We start from the raw sequence: 16,133 nt of genomic DNA on the forward strand, positions 1-16,133 counted from the left end.
GATATTGTTAGAAAAACATTAGTTGGTGTAGTACATATGTGCAATAGTGTGTATTGCATATATGCAAGAGTGTTGTATTGAATAGAATACAACACTTTGCACATATTTGATACTCACTATTGTATATATGTAATATAATACCAATACACACATCGAATACACACTAGTACGTATGTGTAATACAACACTAATGCACATATGCGCTACATCGACATTTTTTTTATTTATCTTTGTTACATATAATACAACACTATTGCACATATACAACACACAACATTGAATATATGCAATTAAACACTATTGAACATAATAATACACACTATTGCACCTGTGTACTACAACAGTATTGCATAGTATTACATATGTGCATTACAATCGAATTTTTTTATTATTTACTTTTGGTACACACTATTGCACCTGTGTACTACAACAGTATTGCATATTATTTATATAACAAATTATGTAAATCGAGAGAAAATTAATAATGTATATATATCTACAATTAAGATAAATGATAATATACATATGTGTGTGTTATTTACTAGGAGATTAAATGATAATATACATATATGTACAGACAAATCCAACAGCCACAATGGTTTCTTTTTAAACCGGGATACAAACGTTTGGGTTTTTTTACTTTTTTAAATTTTTGTTTTATAATTTTTTATATATATTTCTAAATTCTTAATTTCAAAAAGTTCTCTTAAGATGCTTACCACACACATACATACATACACACATACATACATAAACACACACACACACATACATACATACATACATGCATGAATGCATGCATTCATGAATACATATATATAAAGGATTCGATACAATAATCCCTTATCGTACAATAGGTGCGCGACACTCTGAAACATCGATTTTCATTAACCACGTTAACCCTAAAATCGCTTAACGTACATTACGTAAACGAAATGCGTTCAAGGTTAAAAACACTAATACTTTCAAGCCAAATTCACAACTTAAACGTTCAAGGTTAAACCTTTAAACGTTCATCTTTAAATCTAAAACGTTCAGGCACGAAAACTTAAACGTTCAGGTTCGATTACTGATACATTCAACGTTAAAACCCATCACTCAAAACTCAAAAATTGATCGATTGAAGCTTTAAATTGATGATTAACTGGATCAATTTCAAGATAACTAATTGATCAATTAGGTTCAACAATTTCAATTTCAAATGCTCAATATGATCAACTTACCTATGAACATGATTGATGGTCGTGACGGAAGAAGATGGTGTTCACGACGGTAGATGGTGAAGGTGGACGAAATCGATGAGAGCATAGGTGAACGAAGACCGGGCTCGCGTAGTGTGATTTTAGGGTTAGCGTGATTATTGAAAATCGACGCTTCAGAGTGTCGCGTACCTAGTGTACGATATGGGATTATTGTATCGGAAAATATATCTAGCAATATATAATATATATGTGTGTGTGTGTGTGTGTGATTGGAATCTTGTGGAGAACCATTTGGAAATTGAGAACCATTTTGGACCATAAAAAAACCCTTCAAAAAAATAATAAAAAAATTTTATAAAACCAAAACAAATGTGGTAAATAAAAAAAATCCAAAACGGTTATCTAGCATCTCGGGTTCATAAAAAATACGGGTGAACACTCCTACATAAACCAACGTATTCGTTGACATGGTCGTAACATCCAAAAGGTTTTGGGCAATTTCGTTGGCATTAGAAACACTAATTAGGGTAGAATTTCGCTAAGGATTTGTGTTTTACGTAGACTCTCAAGATGTGAGTTTCATGGCTCCATTTTTACTTATATTTTCGCATGGGGAAAAAAACACACACATGTTATAATGATGTAATTGTCGATGTTTATATAATCATGGGTATATGTGGTGGACCTTTTTATCAAAATGAGAATGGTGGAAAAATTATTTATTTAAATGGGTAATTTGAAAACTATTTACTAAAATATGTATTTTTTAAACCTTTATCTTTCTCACTTCTAATCTTATTAGATGTAAACAGTTTTTATATAAAATGCACTTTTAATATTTTAAAGCTAATTCCTGTAACTTATTTAGCCACATTTTACTAACTATAAAATATTTACTTTCTTTTTTTTTCTCTTCATTGTTTAAAAGATGTTTTTCTCTCTGGGGTGCTGCTAAACGTACCTCACCCCCATCCATTTTTACTAAGCATACTCCCTCCCATAGGTTTTACATTAATACGATTTAGACCTTTTTATTGTTTTTTTGTCATTTGTTATCTTTTATTATCATTATTATTTTTTATATAAAGCATTTTTTATTCTATTTTTATTTGACAACTTTTTTTTTCTATTTATATTTTTATATATATTTAAAAGCATTTAATAATAACATAGTTTTTTCTTACTTAGAAAAACGTTTTTTTTCTTATCTAATAAACATTGTTTTTCTTATTTAAAAAGGTGATTTTTTTCATACTTCTTTAATCTTTTTGAAGAGTGTTCTTTTTAAATTAAGAGAGTTTACATTCTTTTATAAAATATTATATTAGTTTTTTATAAATAAAAAGATTTAATAACATACAACTTGATAAACAAATTTGGCTCTTTTCTCAAGTAACATTAACTCATGTATATAAACCTAACAAAAAAACTCAAATTATTTTGAATACATTTTATAAAAAAAAACTAGCTAGAGGACAACATACAAAACTTTTTAATACATGTAAAAAAAATATAAACAAACTTTTAATAAGTTCTTAATGAAATAAAATTATAAAATCAATAACAAAAACATATAAAAAAATTATAAAACAAAAATAAAAACATAATAGTTTTTTTATTTGATATTTTTAAGAGAATTATAAAATAAAATAAGAGGGACTATAATGTCAATTACAATGTTAAGGGGAAAATGAAAGTTCAGGGGGGGGGGTGGGTTAGTAAGGGAGGGGAGTACGTTTAGCCTTACCCTTTCTCTCCTCGTTCATTAAAAAAGTTCTTTTTCCTTTTTTTTATTTCAAAGCATACGTACGTTTTTTTTTAACCTATTTAATATTTGTATGCTTTAAAATAGGATAAAATTTTGTTTAATTAAACCGATTATGTATTTGAATATTCTTATTTTTACATTTATAGTATGCATGTTGTTTTCTATATTTATTGACTCAAAGCATCAGAAACGTCTAAATGGATGAACACGAACATATGTCGTGTTCGCTTAAATTATTTCCTTGAAAGTTCAATAATGTTCATGCACTAAATGAAAACAGGTTAATTTGTGATAACAATTTTGTAGCAAACTCAACCATTTTTAGTAGTGATGTATGTTCATTTATGTTAATTAACATAAACCCGAAACAAATGGGTCGGTATAACCCGAAACCCGTCGGGTATTGGTCAGGTATGGGATTAGGATTTATAATTTTCACAAGTATGAGATTAGATGATATATGGCTAGATTACCTAAAACCACATACCTATAAAAGATAATGTACAAATTTATAAATAAAACCAAGAATATTAAAATACATAGTAATTTAAATAAAAACATCATTTATATCTTATTAAAAAACATAACGAATATTAAACAGGTTCAAAATATACGTACATATGATTTTAAATTAAAAAATAAATTTCACGATATAATAAAAAAGTTTTTAATTAGCGAAGAGAAAAAAATGTGAGTAGCATATAATCATATATAATTATAAAATCGATTGTTGTTTTCAGATTGTGTTTTTTTTAAATATCCTAATTAATTCGTGCTTTAAAATACATTTTAATTTATAAATCTGTAATAAAAATATGATAAAAAAGTTAAAAGAAGGTTAAAATATTTTTAGTGTATTTTATAATAAAAATTGTTTTCATTCAATAAGTTTAAGAGTGAGAAAGATAAAGTTTAGAAAAATACTTATTTTGGTAAATAGTTTTTTCAAATCACCTATTTAGCAAATAATATTTTCACCATCCCCATTTTGATTAAAAAACCTCATATGTGATGTCCTGGTTTAAACGTGATCTTAGGATCCACATTTTAATTGTAAACATTATCTTGGGAAGTCAAAGAATATATGGGTAGTATAATTGGGATTAATCACCGGCTCATGACTAGTCGCTTTAGCAAACTTTTTAATGAGATTATATATTCTAATAAAAGGGGGAGGGGCACTGCGTGAGGAGCTTCCATCACGCGTGATGGCTCACCGCACACCGTCGTCGGTCATTGCTCACGCGTGACGGGGGTTGGTTGCGTGATAGCCATCACGCAAGTGATGGGTGTTTATCGAGATAGTTTGACCGTTGGAGAGGGAGCCGTTGGGAGGGGGGTTAAATAAAAAAAAAACAATATAAAACCAAAACATAAACCAAATCCAACTCAAAACACTCTCAATCTTCCCCTTCATTCACAACAAAAAAATATGGAATTTCCGAATTACTTGGTTCCCTTAGACACCGATAGCTCTTCGTCTTCGGACGATGACATTATCGAATGGTTCCCGTTGTTATATAACGAACTTGAAGGCACGAGCCATCCAAAGAAAAAAATGGTGGAGAGTGATCGTATGCATGCCCACGAAGTGCTAATGAACGACTATTTTGTGGAGGAGCCGAAATACAATGACGGGACGTTTAGAGAACGCTTTCGTTTGCCGAAATCTTTATTTTTAAAGATTGTAGCCGACGTCGAAGCAAACGAAGAATGGTTTCAAGAATCTTACGACGCGAGGGGCATACGAAGTTTTACGGCGCTTCAAAAATGCACATCCGCTATTCGTCAACTAGCGACAGGTAACCCACCCGACCAATTCGATGAATACTTATAAATGTCTGAGAGAACTTCACGTGAATGTCTACAATTATTTTGTAACGCGATTATAAAATTGTATGGCAAAGAGTTTCTACGAAAACCAACAAGACACGAAATTACACGTCTTTACGCCACGCACGAGGCTAGATGGCATATTTTCCAGGGATGCTCGGTAGCATCGATTGTAGACATATCGAATGGAGGAATTGTCCACGGGAGTTGCGAGGGGCGTATATTAGGGGTGATATCAAACGACCGACCATCTCACTAGAAGCGGTTGCGTAAAATGATTTATGGTTTTGGCATTCTTATTTTGGTGTTCCTGGCTCAAACAATGTCACACCCTCAAATTCCACTAACGGAGTTTTTACCGTCAGAGGGTGTGAACGAACAGGATCGGAATCATCTGTTATAATCAAACCATAAAAACGTTTAAATGAAATTAAGTGCGGAAGCGTAAAAACCAAAAGACAAAAGTTGCGTCACGCAGGACGACTTAAAAACCCAAGTAATAATAGTTAAAACATGTTTGCATATCAGAATGTTCAAAAACCATGCATGATCCTATACCGCGCACCCGCCTCGGCTACCTGAGAATAACATACTAAAAGTGTCAACACAAGGTTGGTGAGTTCACAAGTTTAAATAAAATAAAGCGTTTAGGGTTTGCGTTCAGCGTTTTGCGTTTAGCGTTTTGCGTTACCAGATAGTGTTAAATCAATTATATATCGATAGGTAGCTAGCCTATACAACAAGTATTATTAAGTGTTCGACACCGAAGCTGACTGTTTATCAAGTGCCTTGTCACCAGGTCATCCAGACCATGGTACGTGTTAGCCAAAATTACACCCGCTCGACCTCCAGTCGAGTTTAGCGTTGGGTGGGGTTTGTCAAACCCAGTAGTACTACTCAACAGTGACTCGCTATTCCAAATATTAACCGGTTCGATGTTTAGGACTTCAAATGTTTCGTTTTCCACTTAGTCTTTACAAGTGATATATAATTTACTAAAAAAATCTTAAATGCGTTTATCGGAGTATGTTATCTCCACCAAGTGAAAAGCGTTTAAAACAGTTTAAAGGGGTAAGTGAAACTCACTGTTTGCGAAGAATTCCCAAAATACATCACCAAGTGATGTGCGTCACAGAAAACTCTCTCTAGCGTTCTAAAACAACAAGGAGATTTTCTAAGTATCGGAACTAACATCGAGTCTCTAGACCCGGCACATAAGTCCTAATCACAAGATACGTTTCGTGTTTGTTTGTGAATCGTGTGTGACTTAATGAGTACATTTGTGATACGATACGTGTGTGAGCAATTATTTACGTGTCATGTATTAATAATGTACATCACTAGCAATTACTCCCCGTAAGGGCAATTTGGTCACACATAACAATTAACTAGCAATTATTCCCCGCAAGGGCAATTTGGTCAAAACACGACAACTATTTAGCAAGTATTCCCCGCAGGGGCAAATTGGTCAAAACATAACAATTAACTAGCAATTATCATGTTTCATGCATTTTCACAAAATTCAGCAGCTAGTTTCACCGAGACAGAAATTCTACTTGAAAGATTGTACTATTCCACCGATCATAGCATCTCAATTAATTTACCAAAAATCATCATTAAAGCATGCATGTGTTAGGTTTCCAGAACATATTTTATTTTATTTTTATTCCACATAGATTTCTCATAATGATCAAAACACTACAGCAAGCTCATAACAGTCAAATTCATGCGCAACAGAATGTTATTTGAAATTCCCGTTAAATGAAAAATCCAACAAATGCAAGACCACTTGGGTTAGGTTCCTAACTCAATAAGTCAACTTCCAGAAGTGGAACCAACCCAATTGGTGTGACAATCGTCAATTTCAGGTTAACTCTGTTAACTCAACTCCGTCAATTCAAACTTAAGATCACTGAATCTATAACGCACACCTCATTACATTTAAACTAGGGTTTAAATGACGCTTAACACTTACTACATGTGTAGTCTTTCGGGAATTGCACCGAAACGCAAACGAGTTGACGCAAACGATTGGTGAATAAACGAAAAACCTCAAAACAGTAGTTATGTGATAATTATGTGTTAGACTTATGTGTTGTGTGATAACATCGTTATAAACGTTAACTCAATGTACTAGAACTAGTTAGTTAAGCTAGAAAAGCAACAATTGAAAGTTGAGGGACTTGAGTGTAACATATTATTATTATTAATAATAATAAACCTAAACCCTAACTCACTTTTTCCCTCCTCTCCTCTACCCCGATCGGACCCTTCTCCCCCCCCCCCCCCCCCTCACGGCTGCCGCCATTCACACACACACATACAACCAAGTTTTCAAGCTTTTGATTGAAGATTAAGGTGCTAGGAAGGTATAAACGACTATCCCTTGCATCCCTTATACTTAATTTCGATGTTTAATGGGTTAATTGAAAACCCTAGGGGCCGATTTATGTGTGTATGGTGTTCATATGATTGTTGTTGATTTGATGATGATTTGATAACTAGAATGGATATTGTTACATGTTAATTGCTTGTGTCTTTGATTTGAGTTCAAACAAAAACCCTAATCATGTATGTAATGTGTAATTGATGTGCATGGATAGTGATTATGGAGTCTAGAGTGTTATATGAATGAATTATGGTTCATAGATAGTTAATATGTTGAGTTTGGATGCAAACAGTTTCTGGACAGATTGTGTTATTGATGTTTAATTGACTGTAACGGGGTGTAAAGGTGAAAATTGGTTGAGATTATTGATACTAATGTAAACTAGGTTGAGTCTAGTTTCTAAAGAATATAAATTTGCAATTTTTGGACGTGGAAAAGTTAACTTTTATGATTTTACAAAAACGTTGTGCAAAGCTGAGCTGTTAGACCTGCTGTTAGGTTGTTTTGTACATATTATATCTCATGAACTACAAGATCAATTGGGTTGGTTCCACTTCTGGAAGTTGACTTATTGAGTTAGGAACCTAACCCAAGTGGTCTTGCATTTATTGGATTTTTCGTTTAACGGGAATTTCAAATAACATTCTGTTGCGCATGAATTTGACTGTTATGAGTTTGCTGTAATGTTTTGATCATTATGAGAAATCTATGTGGAATAAAAATAAAAAAAAAATATATTCTGGAAACCTAACACATATATGCTTTTGTGATGATTTTTGGTAAATTAATTGAGATGCTATGATCGGTGGAATAGTACAATCTTTCAAGTAGAATTTCTGTCTCGGTGAAACTAGCTGCTGAATTTTGTGAAAATGCATGAAACATGATACTTGCTATATAATTGTTATGTTTTGACCAAATTGCCCTTGCGGGGAATAATTGCTAATTGATTTTCATGATTTGACCAAATTGCCCTCGTGGGGAATAATGGCTAGTTAATTGTTATGTGTTGACCAAATTGCCCTTACGGGGAGTAATTGCTAGTGATGTACATTATGAATACATGACACGTAAATAATTTCTTACACATGTAACGTATCACAAATACACTTGTTAAAGTCACACACGATTCACAAACGAAACACGAAACATGTTGTGTGCATAGGTATTATGTGCCGGGTCTAGAGACTCGATAATATTCCGACACTTAGAAAAATCTCTTTGTTGTTTTAGAACGCTAGAGAGAGTTTTTCTGTGACGCGGATCTTGGTGAATTATTTTGGGAATACTTCGCAAACAGTGAGTTTCACTTTCCCCTTTTTAAACTGTTTTCAAACATTTTTCACTTGGGGGAGATAACATACTCCGAAAATGCAATTAAGATTTTGTTAATATAGATTATATATCACTTGTAAAGACTAAGTGGCAAACGCAATAACTAAAGTCCTTCATTCACATCGAACCGTTTAATATTGGATAATAGCGAGTCATTGTTGAGTAGTACTACTGGGTTTGACAAACCCCACCCAACGCTAAACTCGACTGGAGGTCGAGTGGGTGTAATCTTGGCTAAACACATACCATTGTCGAACACTTAGTGATACTTGTTTTATAGGCTAGCTACCTATAGATATATAATTGACATAACACTATCTGGTAACGCAAAACGCTGTAACGCAAAACGCTGTAACGCAAAACGCTGAACGCAAACGCTAAACACTTTATTTTATATAAACTTGTGAACTCACCAACCTTGTGTTGACACTTTTAGTATGTTATTCTCAGGTAGCCGAGGCGGGCGCGCGGTTTAGGATCATGCATTGCTTGAAACACTTTTAATAATGCAAACTTATTTTAAACTGTTATCATTGGGTTTTAAGTCGTCCTGCGTGACGCAACATTGGTTTCTATGGTTTTTACGCTTCCGCATTTAATTACTCGTAAACGTTTTCATGGTTTTGAAACTTTGTTTTATGGTTTGATTATAACTAATGAATCCGATCCTGTTAGTTCACACCCTCTGACGGTAAAACTCCATTAGTGGATTTTGAGGGTGTGACAATTGGTCTCGTAGTTCATGAGATATAACATTTACAAAACAACCTAACAGCAGGTCTAACAACTCATCTTTGCACAACGTTTTTGTAAAATCATAAAGGTTAACTTTTACACGTCCAAAAATTGCAAATTTATATTCTTTAGAAACTAGACTCAACCTAGTTTACTGTAGTATCAATAATCTCAACCAATTTTCACATTTACACCCCGATACAGTCAATTGAACATCAACAACACAATCTGTCCAGAAACTGTTTGCAACAAAACTCAACATATTAACCATCTATAGACTATAATCCGTTCATATAACACTCTAGACACTATAATCACTATCCATGCACATCAATTACACCATACATACATGGTTAGGGTTTTATTTGATCTCAAAATCAAGACACAACAATTAACATGTAACAATATCAATTCTAGTTATCAAATCATCATCAATACATCATCAAATCAAACAAAGATCATATGAACACAATATACGAAATTTCCAGATTTTAGGGTTTATAATTAACCCATTCAAACTCAAAATTAAGCATGTAAAATACATAGGATAGTTGTTTATACCTTCCTAGCACCTTAATCTTCGATTAAACTTGAAAGATCTTGTGTATATGTGTGTGTGTGATTGACGGCAGCCAAGAACAAGGGGGGAGGGGGGCCGATCGGTCTAGAGGGAGGGAGAGGGAGTGTTAGGGTTTAGGTTTATATTATTATTTATAATAACATGTTACATCTAGGTCCCTCAACTTCTAATTTGCACTTTTCTAGCTTATTTTAACTAGCTCTTGTTTCTTGTTTAGTATCATACATAATATAATCAAGTAACACATATGTCTAACACATAATTATCACATAATTATTGTTTTGACGTTTTTCGTTTATTCACCAATTGTTTGCGTCAACTCGTTTGCGTTTCGGTGCAATTCCAGAAAGACTACACATGTAGTAAGTGTCAAGCGTCATTTAAACCCTAGTTTAAATGTAATGAGGTGTGCGTTACAGATTCAATGATCTTAAGTTTGAATTGACGGAGTTGAGTTAACGGAGTTAACCTAAAATTGACGATTGTCACATCATTCCCATGTTAAAGAATTTTCGTCCCGAAAATTTGAGTCAAGTCGTGATGAGTGTCTGAAAAAGTAAGAAAAATTTTCAGTTTGTCATATCAACTCCTAGTAGAAAGAAATTTCGTCCTGAAATTTAATTCATACCTCCGGTGATTTCTGACGGTTTGTCGGGTTTCGCGGTTTTCTGTGTTTGGTCAGCCCTTCAAAAAGGTGAGGATACTTTTTCATCATTTGATCCTCGCGTTCCCACGTGAACTCCGGTCCACGTCTTGAGTTCCAACGAACCTTAACGATTGGAATTTTGCTGTGCTTGAGTGTTTTGGTTTCCCAGTCCAAAACTTCAACTGGTTCTTCAATGAAACGTAGCTGTTCATCAATTTGCAGTTCGTCCAAAGGGACTACTTGGGTTTCATCGGATAAGCATTTCTTCAAATTGGATACGTGGAAAACATTGTGTACACTACTGAGTTCCGCTGGTAAGTCCAGTCGGTACGCCACCGGACCAACGCGTTCCGTTATCCGGTAAAGACCAACGTATCGTGGGTTGAGTTTGTTTCGCTTCCCAAAGCGAACCACACCTTTCCAAGGTGAGACTTTGAGTAACACTTGGTCATTCACTTGAAATTCGAGAGGTTTTCGGCGCTTGTCGGCGTAACTCTTTTGGCGATCTCGTGCTGCTGCCATGCGATTTTGGATTTGAACAATCTTTTCCGAAGTTTCGAGTACCAGTTCTGGATCAGTGATTTGGCTGTCACCCACCTCTGCCCAGCAGAGTGGTGATCGACACTTCCGTCCGTACAGTGCTTCAAACGGCGCTGCTTTAATACTTGCGTGGTAGCTGTTATTATACGAAAACTCTACCAAAGGTAAGTGAGGTTCCCAACTTTTTCTGAAATCCAACACACATGCACGCAACATATCCTCCAGGGTCTGAATAGTTCGTTCACTTTGCCCATCCGTCTGAGGATGGTAGGCTGTGCTCATATCAAGACGTGTGCCTAGTGCGCTTTGTAGTGACTTCCAAAAGTGCGAAGTGAAACGAGAATCTCGATCAAAAATGATTGAGACAGGCACTCCGTGTCTAGACACTACTTCCTTCATGTAGACGCGAGTCAATCTTTCCATTTTGTCCGATTCCTTAATCGCTAAAAAGTGTGCGGACTTAGTCAACCGGTCAACGATCACCCAGATGGTATCGCATCCCGTCGGTGTTTTAGGTAATCCCGTGATAAAATCCATTGAAATGTGTTCCCATTTCCACATTGGAAGGTCCGGTTGTTGTAGTAGGCCAGATGGTTTCTGGTGTTCTATTTTGACTCTGGCACAAGTCAAGCATTTTCTCACGTAGGTGGCAATGTCGGCTTTCATATTCGGCCACCAGTAAAGTGCCTTTAAGTCATGATACATTTTATCTGAGCCAAGGTGGATAGAATATCTGGACTTGTATGCTTCGTCCATCACCAGAGTTCTCAACTCTCCATATCGTGGAACCCAAATCCGGTTCTCAAAATATCGGACCCCGTCCGATTTGGTTTCAAGTTGCTTGTTCATGCCCCGCATGAGTTCCGATGGAAGATTATCATCTTTCAAAGCTTCGAGTTGCGCCTCGCGAATCTGATCGGGTAAGTTAGTATGAATCGTGAGTTGCAATGCTCGCACTCGTCTGGGTTTATCTGTTTCTTTTCTGCTGAGGGCGTCGGCCACTACATTGGCCTTGCCAGGGTGGTACTTGATGGCACAATCATAATCCTTAAGCAGCTCGACCCAACGACGCTGTCGCATGTTCAGCTCCTTCTGATCGTAGATATGCTGGAGACTCTTGTGGTCGGTGTAAATGGTAAACTTGGTACCGTACAAGTAATGCCTCCATATCTTAAGGGCAAACACCACAGCTCCGAGTTCCAAATCATGAGTCGTGTAGTTCTTCTCGTGAACCCGCAGTTGTCGAGAGGCATAAGCTATAACCTTCTCGAGTTGCATCAGCACACAACCGAGACCTTGTATCGATGCGTCACAGTGTACCTCAAAATTCTCCGTTCCCTCGGGTAGGGCTAGAATAGGGGCGCTACAGAGTTTGGTTTTCAACAGTTGAAAAGCGGATTCTTGCGCGTCACCCCAATTGTACTTAGTACCCTTGTGAGTCAAATTGGTGAGAGGTTGGGCAATCTTTGAAAATCCTTCAATGAAACGCCGGTAGTAGCCGGCCAGTCATAGGAATTGCCGCACCTCAGTCGGGGTCTTAGGTGCTTCCCAGTTTTTGATGGCCTCTACCTTACCGGGATCGACATGGATACCATTCTCGTTGATCACATGTCCTAAAAAGTGAACCTCGCGAAGCCAAAATTCGCATTTCGAGAGTTTTGCGTACAGTTGTTCCTTCTTCAATAATTCCAGAATTACCTTTAAGTTTTCCTCATGGTCAGCCTTGTCCTTGGAGTAGACCAGGATATCGTCAATAAACACAATCACAAACTTGTCGAGGTACGCCTTGTATACTCGATTCATGAGATCCATAAATACGGCTGGTGCATTGGTTAGTCCAAAAGGCATAACCGAAAACTCGTAGTGACCATACCGTGTTCTGAAAGCCGTCTTTGAAATATCTTCTTCGCGCACTCTTAGTTGATGGTAACCAGATCGCAGATCGATCTTCGAGTAATAACTCGATCCTTGGAGCTGGTCAAACAGATCATCAATTCGGGGTAAAGTATAACGGTTCTTGACCGTCACCTTGTTCAACTCCCGGTAGTCGATGCACATGCGGAAAGTCCCGTCTTTCTTTCGGACAAATAAGACAGGGGCTCCCCATGGTGATGAGCTAGGTCGGATAAAACCTTTATCCAATAAATCTTGCAACTAAGTGGACAGTTCCTGAAGCTCCGCCGGTGCGAGCCGATACGGAGCTCGTGCTATGGGTGCTGCACCGGGGGTCAACTCGATTTGGAATTCGACTTGTCGAATAGGAGGGAGTGCAGGCAAATCCTCCGGGAAAACTTCCGGAAAATCTCGCACAATCGGTATATCTTCAATTCGCTTCTCTTCCGCGGGTTTCTCAACAATCTGCGCCAAAATTGCCGGATGACCCTTTCGTAGATACTTCTGCGCCTTCATGAGGGTAATGACGCTGGTGGTCATGCCGTTTCTCTCGCCCCGGATCGAAATGATCTCGCCGGAAGGGGTAATAATGTGGACTATCTTGTCGTGACATATAATCTCCGCTCGGTTCTCGGATAACCAGTCCATGCCGACCACGACATCGAAACTACCAAGCGTAAAAGGTATGAGGTCGATATCAAAAATATGACCTGACAGTTTTAACTTACATCCCGCAAGTACATGAGTCGTTTCTACAGACTTTCCGTCGGCTAATTCTACTGGAAACTTAGCATCTAACGGGGTTGGAGTTAAGTCTAAGAGTTGACTAAAGGCTTTCGACACAAAACTCCTATCAGCTCCAGTGTCAAACAATACAGAAGCAAAACAATCGTTCACAGGAAACTTACCAGTCACCACGTACGGATCATTGCGGGCTTGACCCGACCCAATAACAAAAGCTCTTCCTTTACCATTGTTTCCACCACCACTGCCACTTTCATTACCTCCATTGTTGTCGTTCTGTTTCAGCTTGGGACAATCTTTCCTGAAATGACCTTCCTGCCCACATTCGAAACATCCCTTCGTCGTCATAGGTGGTTTAGGAGCACCCTTTGCCGCAAGGTCTCCTCTACATTCCTTTGCCTGGTGACCCATCTTTCCGCATCTCAGACACTTGACACGGTCACACGACCCAGCATGATGATAATTGCACCTGTTGCACTTCGGATATTTCCCAGCATATCCGCTCGAACCCTGCCCGCCACCGTTGTTATTGTTATTGTGACCCTGATTGTTGAAGCCCCGAGTGAGTTCGGGTTTACGGTAGTGTTGTTGCTGTGGAGGGTTCGAGGATGAGGATCTGATGTTGTCAAACTTTCTCTTTCCATTGCTCGGGTTGTTGTTGCTGTTGTTGTCTGTACTCGGGTTGTCACGGGCTTTAGTGGTTGAACCCCTAGGTGGTAGCGTACCTTGGGTCTCTTTCAGTCCGTCAGACGTACATGTTGGATTCCCTGTAATTTATCTTTTTTTTCGATAAATATTCAATCTCCAAGACCCCCACTAGCATCTCTAGCTCCTGTCGATCTGTAACAATATTATTATTATTACTATTACTGGTAAGTCCAGCTCTTTCTCTTCCATCACACTTCTTGAATTCTTGTTATTATAATTAACAATACCAACGGCACCGGTACGGTTTTAGGCGGGTAATTAATAGCAGCGTGGTGGCTTGAATATACTTTTAAGTCACTCTCATTTTGGCGTGTCTCTCTTAGGACCACTTCTTATTAATATTCCCAAAAGATGTCATTAATTGAAGATTCAAAGAGCCTCAGAATACCCTTTCAAGATATTCAAGAAGCCACTCAAAACTTCACAACCTTGATCGGAAGGGGTGGATATGGTCCCGTTTATAGAGGACGACTCGCACTTTCTGATGAACTTACCAACGTTGCGGTAAAGCGACTGCAAGCAGATTATGGACAGGGGATTAAAGAGTTTTTAACCGAGATTCAATTGCTCTCTCGTTATAAACATCAAAATCTTGTTTCATTTGTTGGCTTCTGCGAAGAGCTCAACGAAAAGTTCCTTGTTTATGAGTATGCAGACCGTGGAAGTCTGGACAATTACCTCAAACAGACTAAAACCATGTGTCCACTCACTTGGATGCAACGAATCAATATATGCATTGACGCAGCACGCGGTTTGGATCATCTCCATAACCATGTTGCAAAGAACCAAAGAGTTATCCATAGAGATATTAAAAGTGCAAACATCCTGTTAGACCACAAATGGAAGGCTATGATTGCGGATTTTGGGCTTTCCAAAATAGGCCGTGCAAATGAGAATGACACTTATCTTATTACTAATGCTTCCGGAACTCATGGTTACTGTGATCCAGTATATATCCGCACAGGGATCCTGACTAAAGAGTCTGATGTTTATTCATTCGGAGTAGTATTGTTTGAAGTTCTATGTGGGAGGCTGTGCTTCGTAAATGTAAACAGTGAAGAACGATTTCTAGCCTCGTTAGCCCAACGTTACTATGAGGAAGGGAAATTAAATCTTATTATTGATCGTGATTTGAAGAACTACATGACCTCGGATTCCATGAATGTCTTTTCAGATATTGCATTTCATTGCTTGAATGATGATCGGAGACGAAGGCCCTCAATTGGACTGGTGTTAAGAAAGCTTCAGGAAGCATTGAAACTGCTAGTAAGTTAGAATTCCAACTTTAAACAATTTAATGTATGTTTTTGTTTGGCAATTTTTAATTGACTATTTGGAAGTACAGGAAATGGAGGAAGCACCTGAATTGCTAGTAAGTTTACTTTAAAGAGGTTCCTTTGTTTGCATATATGCTACATTTACTTTATTAATAATCAAACTCATTTACTTTGAAAAAATTTGCTGATGGTACAGGAACTTGAAGAAGCAATGGAACTTAAAGTAAGTACAACTTTAGTGGACATCAAGTGAACTTGGTGTCTAACTAAACTAAGTTAAACCACATATATCAACCTCCTACCCTTTTGCTGAAAATTTACCTGGTTGTACAGAAACTTGTGGTAACTTTGCAAATTCAGGTAAGTTCACATTGTGGAAAAATAATAAATGATCTAGTACACGTACTATGCTAAAATTTTCTTTCGCGGTGAAGCAATTTGAGGAGGCAAGAGAAGTGCAAGTAAGTTCGAGTTTGTCAAAAG

At 37.0% G+C, this 16,133-nt stretch overlaps 1 pseudogene across 1 annotated transcript; it reads left to right on the forward strand.

Moving 5' to 3' along the window:
* Nucleotides 1–14,724: 14,724 nt before the first annotated feature.
* On the forward strand, nt 14,725–15,903 carry LOC143535898 (receptor-like protein kinase HERK 1 pseudogene; annotated as a pseudogene). Its single transcript, XR_013135791.1, has 3 exons — nt 14,725–15,639; nt 15,719–15,745; nt 15,847–15,903. The product of XR_013135791.1 is annotated as a receptor-like protein kinase HERK 1 pseudogene (transcript).
* The last annotated feature ends 230 nt before the right edge of the window (nt 15,904–16,133 follow it).

This window comes from Bidens hawaiensis, unplaced genomic scaffold (assembly GCF_021521415.1).
Source record: "Bidens hawaiensis isolate Kalapana, Puna unplaced genomic scaffold, B.hawaiensis_p1.1 tig00010699_1, whole genome shotgun sequence".
Lineage (NCBI taxonomy): Eukaryota > Viridiplantae > Streptophyta > Magnoliopsida > Asterales > Asteraceae > Bidens > Bidens hawaiensis.